Here is a 15,959-nt window from a genome sequence, read left to right as displayed (position 1 = left end):
AAATACGCTACACTAAATCCTCCTGAACTGAGTGGGTTACAGTGTGTGTGTGTGTGTGTGTGTGTGTGTGTGTGTGTGTGTTCTCTCACAAGCAGTGATAATAAAAGTCGCTGATGGAGAAAGGCCGTGTGTTCGAGCTCATTCCTCTGCTTCTCAGGTTTTATGAGGAGGTCTGGAAGTTTAAGAAGCACTGGTTAAGGAGGTAAGAGGCAAATGGAGAGGGAGGGTCAGGAAACATGTCTGGTTTTTGTCCTCTGGCTAAAAAAAAGTAGGAGTAAAAACTTCATGGTGCGAAAGCAGATGAACAGAGTAATACTGATTCAGTTAGGTTAAAAAGCTAACTTAAACCTGAAAGTGGGACAACAAGCAAAATGTTTTCTAATTTATCAAGAATTCATAGATAGAGATACAGGTATCGGGGATCAGTAGGATAGAACGGTCACTTATAAGTAAAGTACAGTAGAAAACAGTAAAAGAGAAAACAATTGAAAAAATAACAAAATATTAAAAATTATAAATGAATACTAAATATAAACAAATATTAAATACACATGATTTTTCTCATAACAGATAGCAAACTAAAATGTAGTGTGCACAATAAAAGGTGCACACTGAATGTGACCGGGTAGGTGGAAAAGCAGTGTGGAAATGATGGGCTTTAAGGTCTATTTTAAATCAGGGAAAGGCTGTGACGGAGCATGCAGATAGAGAGGAAAATTGTTCCACAGCTCTGAGACAGCGACACTGAAAGCCCTTTCTCCTGTTGTTCGGAGGGTGGGACAGTGAGCAGGTGAGTGTCTGAAGAGCTCATAATATGCATTTGTGAGTATGGAAGGAGAAGGCTAGCAAATTGTATGATGTTTATGTGACAGGTGAGTATGGATGCAAATTTGTGCATCATTAGCATGACAATGAAACTTCAGATCATGTCTGATGGTACTGCCATTAGAGAGAATGCATGATATAAACAACAGTGGGCCAAGAAGTGAGCCTTGGAGAGCACAATGAGAGAGGAGTGAAATTTCAGACTTGAATTCATCAAATAAAACAGACTGTTGTCTGAAAAAGAGATACAATACAATAAGGAGAATATTATACTAGTAAGGCCAATGTTTTATTGAGTTGGTACATTAGAGGGAGAGAGAAAGAGAGAGAGAGAGAGAGAGAGAGAGAGAGAGAGAGACTGCAGTTCTGCGCTGAGATACACTGACACTCACACACCATTTTCCTCACTCTCTACCCTCTGAGTTTTGCTCACTTGTTTCCCATTCAAAGGCTGAGAAGAAACATCTGTGTTTTCCAATGCCACATATTTGGGGCTAGTTTCAGGTATGCCTGTTTTCTGTGTTTCCCGAGCTGTAGTTGGGCTGGAAATTATGCTGAAACCTTTCAACCCTAGTTAAAGATACAGCATTACCTTGAACACGGTTTCTGGAAATCCAAAACTGCTAAAAACGAGCTGTGAAATTCACACCCTGTGCTGTTTTTTAATGCTGATGTTCACTGATACTGCAGGTCAGCCATCCTCACTCTCTTTATGAAACACACTGTTTAAACATTAAGCATGAGGAGTTCATTGCTAGCAGAACACTGCAGCAGCCAACATAAACAGAGCTAAATAAAACGTTCGGTGATGTCCCAGACTGACTGATACTCAGAAAGTTATTCATTCTGTATCAATATCAGGATCAAGTACCAAAACCATGGTTTCCGCTTTACCTCCAGTGTGGATGTGGATTAGTGATGATTTGAGATTTGATCTGTTTTTCTGGTTTATTATAATTACTTATCCTAAATAATGGAATAGTTTAACCCAAAAACCTGATTCTCACTGCCAAGTGGTCATATCATGACTGTTTGTTATGATTTCAACAAGATGATTTCAAATATCCTTCTTACTCAACAGTGAACTGGTAAAGCTAACAAAACTTTGCATTCGTCCTTGTGCACACCCATAAATGTAAAGGGGAATGTTGCATGGAGGTAGATCCTCAAAAGCAGTGGTCTTCACACTTTTCAAGCACAAGACCATAATGGAGGACAAAAAAATAAACAATTTAAACAAGACGAAAAGAACAGATTTGCCACATTAATGTTGCCAAAAGAAATACATTTGAATGTATTTCCAAAATTGTTATACTATCCTTATAAAATGTACAGTATAAACAATTGTAATATACAGTACTTATTAGTCACATCTGTAAAGATCTCAACTGCACCTTTGTTAATTATTTATATTTTTGTTTAGTAGAGCTCCTGTAACCACAACCAATTCCTTGTGTGTGCACACCTGGAGAATAAAGCTGATTCTGATTCTGATTTTAAAGACTATTTTAATTTGTAACCATACTTGCTTTTTTTATTTGTGCACCCATAAATTGTGTCATAATTCAAACAAAAAAACAAATTGTGAATTAATGTCTGCCAAATTTCAGTCTATTTGCTGCTGCATTTCCCATTTCTTTCAAGTTATGACTCAAACTAGGAATAGCAAGTACAGTACTCCGTCTACTACCTCACTTCCTCTGTGTTTTGTATAGAGACGGCCAGAATTCTAATTGAATCGCAATTCACTTCGCATTTGCATTGCTGATGCCTTACACAAAAACCTGTCAGTCATTGTTGGGGACTGGAGTACTCCAGTCCCCACTGGGGACTGGAGTATGGCGAGTGTTTGTATATGAAAGTGACGATGCATTTTACCTTACCTTGCCTTATACAGCTTAAACAAATGTGCTGAACACTCCTTCTGTTTCTGATTTATTTAATAATTCAGTTGGGTAACTGTGTTTCCCCGTGGAGTAATTAATGTTAATCAAATGATTCATTCTTTATTTCAACAAGATATTGTCTCCGCCCCAAACTGTATAGTTTATTGGAACAGAATGATGAAGGATTTAAATTGGAAAGGCAGAAAATACTTCCATAAACAAAAATCCTGGCAAGTGTAATGCAGTTTTACTTTACTTTAGAAATGCAGTCAGTGCCATGTTATTTAGAGTTTAATATAGGTTGCGAATGGCAGCTTAATGCAGTAGTTCAGATGTCAGACATGTGTGCTACTTAGACTTGATGATTGACATTTATGAAAAAGCATTCAAAACCCTTGAGAAGCTGATCAGAAATATCCTCAGATAACCATTCCACTCTTCTCATTACCAGTGTTCGACCAAGAAACACATTTCATTGTTTGTTTTTTGGTCTTCTGCTTTGGTTTAAGTCTGTGAATAGTATCTAAGTGGTGATAGTCATTGCATATTTTAAAAACTCCTCGTCACTGAAGGGGCTGCTTGTGGTTGAGATGGCAAACACAGAATAGATTCTCAGTAACAGCGTTAGCTTCCTTGGTGATTTTTATGAAATGTGATTGCAGTGCTTTTAAACTAATTCTTGAATTATTTTTCCTCATATCTGTTTTAGAGGGAGTGAGTCCTTGGATTTGAAAAGGTAAATGGAGTGATGGTCTTCCAAATGGGCTTTTTATACATCTTTTTGTACAGCCTGGTGATATATCAGACAGCAAACGATCTTTTCTTTCACTTCTATAAAAGCAATGATGTTCCACTCAGCCTGGAAATTTCAGATTTTCATCTTTTTTTTTTTGTTTAGCCTTGTTTTTCTGAAAAGAGTTCACTGACTGAGGGTACATTGATGATGTTAACATTAGCTAGCTATGTAGAATAATAACAGGTTGGTGTGATGCAACAGTTAACTGCAAAGGTAACCTAATTTCATTACTGTAATTGGCCAGAATGAATGTATTTCTTGGTTCCATCCCTGCCACCTACAAAAAATTGGCAATTAAATGTGTAGCGGTATTAAAATTTTGCCAAACAGTGGATATTGTACCTTTGCATTTTTTGAATGTGTTGTGATTATTGGCAGTACATAGACGGTTGCAGGCTACTAATAATTCCTCAGCAATCGACCAGTAGATTGAGATCAGTAGGTTGATATCCACTGGTCCACAGGTTCTCCATCATGTGTAGAAATTAGAGAAAGGGATATTGATGTTACAGGAAGAGTCTGACTATTATTTGAATAACTCATTTGCAAATGTTTCAGATGTTTTAGAGATAATAATAATAATAATAATAATAATAATAATAATAATAATAATAATAATAATAATAGTTTCTAATAATAGAATGTATTAAATAAATATATAATATATATGCAGTTTCTTAGCTTAAATTCTATCTTCATGTTGGTGTTCTAGCATTATACGCTTAATTTCAAGAGGGGTGCCAATACTTTCAGCATTTCCTATCTGCTAAATTTGGAGTATTTAAATCTTTTTAGACTTGCTGAACTTTCTGGATAACAGATAGACAGTTTTTTTTAATACCTGCAGTCTGCCTCCCTCTCTCACATCCCTTTTATTTTTGTTGATGAGGTGTAGCGAAACTCAATCATACACAGATTAACTTTAAAGAAATGATCCAGCCGCACTGTTTTAGGTCAAGAGTTTCAAATAACGCCTTAGCCACATGTGAATTCATCTTTAATGGAAATGAAAATAAAAAAGCAGTGAAGCGGATAATTGGCTGGAATTTTTAGGGCTCTTCACGATAATGGTAATGGAAAGAGGGGAAAAGTGGGTCTAAAACACCTCAGCTGCATGGATGCACTTTTAACATGCAGGCAAGGCATGCTGGGATTTGGCCTTTCACTGACGATTATTAATATTAATAATAAGTAAAGACACGGACAGGCTGAATGCTCCTTACATTTTCCTGAAAGAAGCACATTGCTGTCAAAAGGAATACTTGAAGGATGCAGGGTTCATCTGAACATGAGAAACATGTGCGAGAAAACACACGCGCACACACACACCACATGCTAATCACATGGTTCCCATTAAAGCACTTGAAGCACTGATAAAGCATGTGCTATAAGCAGCCATATATGCACACGCCATCGAGACATAAAACATGAAAGAGTCAATCTAAAGTCTGGTCAGCATCGCCTGAGTCTCAAGAAGCCACTCATGGAGAAGTGCAGAAAAAAAAATCAAGCACTTCACTTCAAAACACTTCTCTTTTCTTTAACTGGAGTTGCTTCAGAATTGTATAGTTCTTTCTATCTCTCAATCTGTCTATTCACATGAAGGTCATCTATTACTCTGATTTCTGTATTATCCCTCACTGTAATTCCCTTTTTCTAATTTCTCATTGTTTGCTCTTCTCATCTTATTAACAAAATTAAAATCTATAAACAGTCGTTCACTCACTAGCTTTTATATTCTCTGGCTTGAAGTTAATAAGACAGAAAAAAAACACGTTACGAAGAAACTGCTAGGTTTTACAGCTAACAGACAGTTACAAAGTGCTTACACTCGAGACTCTATTCTCAAACGTTAAATAAACCTCTTGACTTAACTGTGTATCAAGTCGCCATGGAAATTTCATATTTTCATCTTTTTTGTTGCTCAGCCTTGTTTCTGTTCACTCACTGGTGGTACATTTATGATGTTAACATTAGCTAGCTATGTAGAATAATAACAGGTTGTTGTGATGCAGATGCAAACACTTAACTGCAAAGGTAACTTAATTTCATCACTGTAATTGGACAGAATGAATGTATTTCTTGGTTCCATCCCCTCCACCAACAAAAAATTGGCAATTAAATGTGTATTCAAATTGGAAGGCCAAACAGTGGATATTGTACCTTTGCATTTTTTGAATGTATTGTGATTATTGGCAGTACATAGACGGTTGCAGGCTACTAATAATTCCTCAGCAATCAACCAGTAGATTGCGATCAGTAGGTTGATATCCACTGGTCCACAGGTTCTCCATCTTTGTGTAGAAATTAGAGGAAGAGATATTGACTACACAAACACTATATGGAGAAAAGTATGTGGAGTATGATATCACACTCATACCCTTCTCTATTTTCACAAAGGTTGAATTATTATTTGAATAATTCATTTGCAAATGTTTCAGATGTTTTAGAGATAATAATAATAATAATAATAATAATAATAATAATAATAATAATAATAATAATAATAATAACAGTAAAATAAGGTGTTGTAACTGTTGCAACAGTGTAGTGTTTAAGCTTAAAATCTTAATGTTCTTGTTCTAGCGTTATGTGCTCAATTTCAAGAGGGGTGCAAATACTTTCAGTATTTCCTATCTGCTAAATATGAAGTATTTAATTACCTTTAGACTTGCAGTACTTTCTGGATAACAGATAGACAGATTTTGTTTTGTTTTTTGTTACCATAGAAATGATAAGGCATTTGAATGTATTAGAAGTGAATGAACACAGTAGGAACTTATAATCTGGAGCTCCACTACTATCAGAGCTAACAATGCACAATAGATATAGTGATATACATAACTCAACACTTTCTAGTGAGAACATGGAAATTGGTCAATATAATATCACTGTTATGATACTGAATCTAATTATAAAGTGATAAATTAGGATGTTGCTAATAATTTCATGCTTTATACAGAAGACATTGAGATGGAAATCTGAGAAAACATTTTGTTAGACTTAAATCGCACCTTTAAAAGCAGAACATCTTAAAATTTGGGTTCAGCTTTCCCAGTATTTGTTCAGTGAATATTTTTTCCATAGACAGCTGCAGTATAAATCGCGATTTTGTTGTCGTTATCAGTTTTGTTGCTGCCACATTGTTTGCTCTTTTCACTGAACTGAAACCTGCTCGCCTTCCAGAAACTTCCCTGTCATGCATCGTGTTCTGTTCCACATAAACCTGCTGCTCAACTTCTCATGTGAAGCAGCAAATGTTCTCTGTTTATCTCCAAAGAATATCTATGCTGGACATTCACGCACACACACACACACACACACACACACACACACACTTGAAAGTGAGGACTGAAGGAGGACTGACTTATCTCCGGCTCTGCTTCAATTCCCAGAAGCTTCGACATTCACAAAGGTCTTGGAGCGTGAAGGATCCAAGCTGCTCTTGATTTAATACCTGACACACCCAGACACACTTTTACACACCCTTCACACAAATATTACATACACTTTTACACACACATCCAGCATTATTGCTACTTATACTGTCATGAAATCATGCTGACTGCGTATTAATATCATAATCATACCTAATGAGATGTTACGTGATTAGATATGCTTTATGATAGCCATTAAAATACAACATAATGATATGTGGAATTCATTACTTTGTGAACACACACACACACATACTGTAGACACACACACACACACACACATGCACACATGCACACACTAGCAGGTTGCTATTTAGCCAAAGTTAACAGATCTGGCAAATGCTTTAATTATGTGATAGTTTGCTGAATGTTAGCTAGATAAATTTAGGCAGGGATTTAGTCAGCGTTCTAACTGATCTCAAAGGTGTTCAGGTATAATAAACACTTAATTTGCTTCAATAGCATTATCACTCTAGCATTAGCTACTTATTTGACATTATTAACTAGTGCTTGAAAACTTGGGCTAGTTAATAATGTCAAATAAATAGCTAATGCTAGAGTGATAATGCTATTGAAGCAAATTACGTGTGTTTATTTAGCTGCTTTACTAGGATTATGAGCGAAATCTACCTAATGTATCTCATATATAGCCTTATATCTTAAGTCATATAAGGCTATATATGAGATACATTAGGTAGATTTCGCTCATAATCCAAGTTCAATGTTCATTTAGCTAGCAAATAGCCTGGAATATCATTGCTATATTTTTTTTTTTGTAATTTTCTTTTTCTCAGAAGGTACATTCAGTGAGTCCTGAGATTGTCACATACAGATGTCAGGCAGTTTCATAGATACCATTAGTGAAGGAAGTGATTGAGTCGTGTCTGACTCTATGTAATTCTTATCCACACACACACAAGCGGCCGTAAGATAGATGAGTCACCCACGGTTGGATAAAAGGTCAGCTCCATCTTCTAACAGTTGCCTCTGCTAGTCTGGAGTTGATAGACGGACTTCCATTTCTCTTTTGTGTGGAAATATATATATAATAAATAACAGCCGTCATGAACTGAAAAGCTTCAGGCTGTGCTACTTGTTAGCAGTGTGTGTATGTGTTTGTGTTTGTGTGTGTGTGTGAGAGAGAGAGAGAGAGAGAGAGAGAGAGAGAGAGAGAGAGAAATAAGTGACTTTTCTTCCACTCCCATGCTAACACTACTGTGTGAACTACAAAACTACTTCATATCTGTCTGCACACTAAACACACAGAAAAGAAACTGTGTGCAACCTCTGAGGAAAAACATCCACTTTTACTTTTGATATTGATATTAATTACCTTCCAATAACAGACCTATAGACTACATCCATCAGTTAAGATAAGCTATCCAGCTATACAAATATGTAGTTATAAAATAGTTATAAAATATAACTTTATCTCTGCAGCATTAACTATTTAAATTTATTATCTAGTCAAGTCTGCTAATAAGCAATAAAAACTAAGGTGACAGATTCTGATACTGATTTACACAAGAAATGTGTTTTTATTAGTTGGGGAAAAAATGTTCATATCCTGCATTTTATTCTGGAATTTGTGTGGATTTACGTACCTGTAGCTGATAAGAAAAACACATTCTTGTTTATTTTTCTTAAAGAAAATAGATTGGACACACCCACAACTGATAAAAACTTTAAGTGATAACACAGTGTCAGTTTGAAGGCAAGTTATAGATATAAAAAACCTGGGAGGAAAATGAGATAATGGTGAAATAAACAGTCCATGCCTTACAGTACATAGTTTTTTTTGCTATTCTCTCACTCTCTCTATGGAATAATAAAAAACTTGTAACATTTTTACAGAAAATAGGCTCATTTTACTTTTCTCCATGTGAAAGGCCAAACTTCAGCAGATTATGTGAATAATTCTGTCATGTCTAATATGCTCATTAAGTATAAATATATTTGCCTTGTAAATACAGCTGTGGTAATAATTTCCTCAGAAAATCATGTAAACAGGAGCTGGAATGGAGACACAGTTTTGGCTCCAGCACATTGGATCTGAAATGAAACGAAGCCGTAAGATGAGTTTTAAATGCAGGATGTCAGGTTTAATTAAAGTGTATTTATATCTACAGTAATGTTGTGACTTGGAGCATGGAAGTGTAGACAGGAAGTTTATTAAACACAGCAACAGTGCCCAGTCCTAAATCTGAAAAACAGGCAGAGAGTGAAAACACTGCGATAAATAATGCACGCAAACAGATCCAAAAGAAATTCACAACCTTGAAAGCAGGGAGAAATGGAGAATTAGACAGAAAATGTGAATAAAGACAGAGCTGTGCAACAAAACTTTACAGTGCAACAAGATACTTAATATCTTTGGTACACACTAAAAATGTATTTAAAAATGTTTTTTTTGTAGTACCTCTGTTTTGGTATTTATAGTCTTACCCAATTTCACTTAAATATTAAAAACGCTATGAGTTATTTAATAATAATAAGAAGAAGAAGAAGAAGAAGAAGAAGAAGAAGAAGAGGAAGAATATGTTTTAGTAGCTGAATGGGCATAAAGCTAGCAATAAGAAGGCAGAAATTATTATTATTATTATTATTATTATTATTATTATTATTATTATTATTATTATTATTATTATTACTTTCTTCTTTTTTTTTTAAACTGTTTTAATACAGTTAGGAGACACCTCTATCTCCATTCTTGTGTGTGATAAATATAAGCATAACAACATTTATGCTGTGTAATTTGTAATTTTTTTCATGTGTGCATGTGTGTGTGTGTGTGTGTGTAGTGATATGCTTCACAACAATCCCACCCTATTTCATATCATATCATCAGTAGAACATGCTAGCACCTGATAAACCTTGTAAAAGTAATGACTCAGGACGTCTCAGAGCCAGGAGCAGCAGGACGAGACTGTAAGCATGGCTAACCCTGTAAGCTATCAGCCTTTTAAAAATCTTTATCACAGAGCTGGGCTGTAGTTCTCTTTGGTCATTGATGTTGAGCAGCTGCTTCTGTCCATCATGCTAATCGATATTTTCTTTGCTAACATGCCAGAGAACAGCAGGCAGCATGACCGCTTCAGTTTTTCAGAGAAATGCACTGAATAAAAGAGCAGTGATTATTTTAGATCTCCACAGAGCATCATCAATACTGGCATCACTGTCAGCCTTTTAGGGTGAACTTATATTTCTACACTGAACACAGACGCTTAGTTTAGGTTAACTAGTGTTCAGAAGTTACATTTCAATCAGCCAGTTGCAATCTTGAATATACCAAATCACCACAATAGTTTACTTTAGTTCTGTTAGCATGCTAGCAAATGTAGCTAGTACCTACAAAATATAATTAGATATGCTGTGTTTGTGAATGATACTGTTTTATGTTATATTGTGTAAGTCTGATTTCCATTCATTCTAATTACACAGTTAGGCTATCATTAGCTAGCAAGGCTAGAAGGTAGCTGGCACTGTATGTGGTTTTCACAATAAAATACTGACGTTAATGTTAGCAGGTTTCCTAGCATCTTTGGCACACAATATACACCAATCAGCCATAACATTAAAACCACCTGCTTAATTAATATTGGCTCATATCATAATATCATAGAGGCATGGACTTCACAAGACCTATGAAGGTGTGTGTGTGTGTGTGTGTGTGTGTGGCATCTAGCAGCAAGATGTTAGAAGCGGATCCTTTATTGTTCTGTAAGTTGTGAGGTGGGGCTTTCATGCATCAATTGGATTGAGATCTGGGGAATTTGGAGGTCAAGTCAATACTTTGAATGCTTTGTCATGTTCCTCAAATCGTTCCGGATCCATTTTTGCAGTATGGCAGGTGCATTATCCTGCTGAAAGAATTTATTCCCATTAGGGAAAACTGTTGCCATAAAGGGGTTTACTTGGTCTACAACAATGTTTAGGTAGGTTTTCTGAAAAAGAGTGTAAGAGAGAGAGAGAGAGAGAGAGAGAGAGAGAGAGAGAGAGAGAGAGAGAGAGGGAAAGGGGAGTGAGGTAATGACTGTTTATAGGTGCTACAGTATTATGTAAAAGAGAACAGGAACAAACTAAACATTTGAAGTCTCATGGAGGCTGTAATAATAATAAAAGCCTTTAATTCTCATTTATGATCTCTGCAGATAAAGACACAATACAATTTTTTTTGTTTCTATTAAGATCCTGTTTTAAAGTTAATTATCTACAGAAATTTCTTCAGATCAGGGAATTAATTTAACAATATCATTCTTTTTCTTTGAGGAATTCAATACACTCTGAGAACAATTATCATTTAGCTTGTTAAAGACAAATGCCAGTATTCACCTAGTTATGATGTATTTAGTTTATACCCAAAGTGTAATGATGAAGTTTCTATAGCAGCAGTGCTGACAGTACTTCATCTGAAAGTCACAGGTTCATATTAATGCACTTATTCTAATTTATTATCATTTCAAACTTTAGGGTGTTAACAGTAACTCTGCTTTATCATGCTAACTATACACACAATATTATTCCTTACTTGATGGTTATATTGTGAATTGCATGTTATATAAGTGTGAATTTGAGAACAAAAACAAAGAAATTGAATCTATAAACAACACTACAGATTAATGCTTAATGCTTAAGAAGGAAAACTAGCAAACAAAGCTTAGTTAGTGAAGTAGATCTACATGAGAAGCGAAGAGAAATCTGAGAAAGCTCCTTATCCCTGGCAGTTCATGTTAAATCTCAACAGATTGGCACTAATCCCCTACAGGTCTGGGTAAGACGCACACACACACAAGCACCTGTCCTCATACAGTAACCTTTACCAATTAACCCCAGTTAGTGTGTTGGGTTTCACGGGTAAAAGGGTGTTTCACATTTGTCACAGTAATCTGAAATCGGAGAGCAGCTTTAATCCACACATAATCACTGTGCAGAAAAATACATGCTGTATACACAAGGGTGCTAAAGTTTAAGTGCCCTACAGTGGTGGGTTTTCAGTTCATTAGGTATTAACTAAGTAAGTACTAACATTTTCTGACTGCCAAATTAATTGAATTAAAAACTTAAAGTTGTACAGAAGCCCTGAACTGTCAGTTGAAGCGTTGACACATTGTCACAATTAATGAATCATTGTCAAGATATTAAATATAATTTATATATTTTAATATATCATTGTTTGTCCTTACAACCTAAAAACTCAATTAACTAATTTGAAATGATGACAACATGAAAAAGAGCATAATGAACAACATTAAGTCAAAAGAAAATTCTATCTTAAAAATAGTTAGTCAGCATTTAGAATTCTGAATTTAGGTTTCTGAATTTGGAACTCAAAATTTAGTCAAAATATCCAATTTGAAATATAAAACTCAGAATGTAGAATTCACATTCTTTCAAATTCAAAAACCAGTTTTTGAATTTAAAATTTAGAATAAAAAATTTCAGAATTCTGCGTTTAGAATTCTGCATTTTAAAAAATTCTGGTTTTAAAATTTATACTCTTTAGACTGGAGTTTGATATTCATTATTTGGAACTTGAAATCTGGAATTTAAAACCTAAAATTCATAATTTTGAATTATTCCTTACGTAAAAAAATAACAGTTTAAATAGTAAAAAAATTATAAATATATGATAGTAAGTCTATTTCAAATATCTCTTTACTTCAAGATATTATTTTGTTATTTCAGCAGAATATCTTGTTACTTATGCTGAAATAACAAAATACTATCTTGAAGTAAAGAGATATTCAGCTTTAGTAAGGAAAATTGTATTATATTGACTATTAAGCTATACTTAGAACATACTGTACAGTCTTGAAGTTCAAGATATTTAGCTGATGTACCGGAATATATTCTTGAAGTAGCAAGATATTTATAATAACAATGGCTGAAATAACAACACTATCCACTATACTATACTATGCTATACTATACTATACTATACTATAATATACTATACTATAATATACTATAATATACTATACTATACTATAATATACTATACTATACTATAATATACTATACTATAATATACTATAATATACTATAATATACTATACTATACTATAATATACTATAATATACTATACTATACTATACTATCTTGAACAAGACAATCAGCTGAAGTACAAAATATTATAAAGCTGGAATAACATACTGTCTTGAAGTAATGAGATCAGTCAGAATAATAACGTTTTTCACAATGTAGCGCTCAGATTCAAGGTTTGTTATTGTATTTCTGCTGCTTTTGTATTTCTATTGTATTTCTGTATTTTCTTTTGCAAAAAAGGTAATAATAATAATAATGATAAAAAAAAGAGCTAGTCATGTTTTATTCTCAGGGTTTTCTTTTATTTATTTTTTTATTATTATTATTATTATTATTATTTTATTTTACCTCATCATGCTGTAGGATTTCATTGAAAGGGAGAAAATTATGCAATAATAATACAAATACTGAAAAACATGCTTCATATTGCATATCCAGTACTCTTACTTTATTTATTAATGTATCTAAAGTCCTTCAGTGCTTTACCAAAAACAGGACATTGTGTGTGTGTGTGTGTGTGTGTGTGTGTGTGTGTGTGTGTGTGTGTGTGTGTGTGTAAAACTAAAATTTATAGCCATGTAGCAATGCCTCTAAAACCAATTTAAGTGCACTTCAGCCTTCGACTTATCAGTGCAGATTGATGTGTTTGTGTATTTGGAGGATGTCGTACTGGAAATACTATACGATAAAAGATAGTTGAGTGTTTGTAAAGGTTATTATTTGTAGGAATAAAGCAGTAACTTCCACTTGTTCTTATTGAAGAGATAATCCTACACAGGACATTTAGACCTTCAAACAAAGAAAACTGCTCACTGTTAAATTCTGTAAACACTGAAGAAAGTGACATTAGTCACAGATATCTACAAAATAAAAACATGTCATGAGATTCACTGTCTCGGGATCAGGGGATATAAAGAAAACCATAAAGGAAATTGAATCATGAGAGTTTTCTATTTTGATATGTGCATAAATAATCAATAATACATAAATAAATAAATAAATAAATAAATAAATAAATAAATAAATAAATAAGAATATTGCTACAAAATGAATTTCCACTGGCATGGGACACAACTACAACACAATCATTTAAAATGAAACATGCAAGCAAATACATTTACTTTATAAATAGCGGTAAAAAAATCTATTTTATATATTATTGTTGTATAATTTATATAATATCTCTAGGAGAACCTGAACAGTTTTGTAATAATAATAATAATAATAATAATAATAATAATAATAATAATAATAATAATAATAATAGTAAGGGGGGCACGGTGGCTTAGTGGTTAGCACGTTCGTCTCACACCTCCAGGGTTGGGGGTTCGATTCCCGCCTCCGCCTTGTGTGTGTGGAGTTTGTATGTTCTCCCCGTGCCTCGGGGGTTTCCTCCGGGTACTCTGGTTTCCTCCCCCGGTCCAAAGACATGCATGGTAGGTTGATTGGCATCTCTGGAAAATTGTCCCTAATGTGTGATTGCGTGAGTGAATGAGTGTGTGTGTGTCCTGCGATGGGTTGGCACTCCGTCCAGAGTGTATCCTGCCTTGATACCCGATGACGCCTGAGATAGGCACAGGCTCCCCGTGACCCGAGGTAGTTCGGATAAGCGGTAGAAGATGAATGAATGAATAATAATAATAATAATAATAATAATAATAATAATAATAATAATAATAATAATAATACACATTGTTTTCACATTCTTTCTTTCAAAATTTAACATCAACTTTTGAGAAATATAATAGACAACAATGTCACTTTCATTGTCAGTGTGAGTGACTGAATAAAATGCTTTAAAAAAAAATAAAATGTGATAAAACAAATATCATACTGAAATATTATTCAGTTACACAAGAACATTTTGCACAACACAAAACATTAAAGTATTGAACTTGGTTAGTGGTTCAATAAATATAATTGACCAGATTCACTGATAGCTCCGCCCCTTTTCCAATACATAAGGAAAAGCTATTGAACATTCCAAACTTCAGATATTGGGTCGCAGAAGTGAATCCTCCTGGTCTTGAAGTGCATTTCTTATTGTTAATGCTACAAAATGGCATAGAATAGTGCGTAAGTATGAGATTTTGAACACGACATTTGTGTCTGTTTACCACCTTGTAAAAATACAAACATTATTGTGCTTTAATTATTATTTTGATGAAAACTGCTAATTAGCATGATGCTGATGTTACATCTGCTGTTCTGCGTCATGGTGCTGCATTTATGTTTTTTACGGAGCCTTCAATTTAGAAAACAAAAGTTTGTTTTTAAGGTCTCTGAAGTAAAACTTTCGAAACTTCACGCCTCATTCAGGGCATAAAATTCGTTATTTGAAAAGTGGTCGATGAAAAGTTTCACCCTAAAAGACTGCAATTACAAAATCCATTTCCATTTAGAGCAGCGTCTCGCTGCGATTTTCAACACAGACATATCACCACAGGAGAAAAACACACACTCTGCCTAGGAGATATTAACTCTCCTGGAGTGTGCACTACTTGTGATGTTGTGTCTTATTGATCTGCAGCATCAGTTTACGTTTCATATCAGACACGTTTTTATCATTATAAAATATTTAACATTTATGTAAAATTATTTGTTACTTTTATTGCAAAATACATTTTTTTTAATTATTAGATTATTCTGAATTATTTCACTGCTAAATAGTGCACACGACAGGAAGTGTTAAAACTGCTTTGTTTTTATTTCACCGAGGTCAGTGAAAAAGACAGAGTGAACTAAAACAAGCAGAAAGTAGAGAGAAGGTTGTAAAAAAAAAGAAGAAGGGATTTGGACAGAGGAAAACAAGTAAAAGGATAAGACATGCCAGAATGGAGCAGCGTACTAAACAGATGCACAAGCAATTTTCCCAGTTTTTCCCAATTTTCCTGTTTCTTCTCCAGTGATCTATTTGCTCTCTCTTTGAATTACATGCTCTAAAACAAATCGGGTTTAAATAATGCACA

Source organism: Tachysurus vachellii, chromosome 1 (genome assembly GCF_030014155.1).
Source record: "Tachysurus vachellii isolate PV-2020 chromosome 1, HZAU_Pvac_v1, whole genome shotgun sequence".
Taxonomy (NCBI): domain Eukaryota; kingdom Metazoa; phylum Chordata; class Actinopteri; order Siluriformes; family Bagridae; genus Tachysurus; species Tachysurus vachellii.
Note: the sequence above shows the minus strand (reverse complement) of the source record.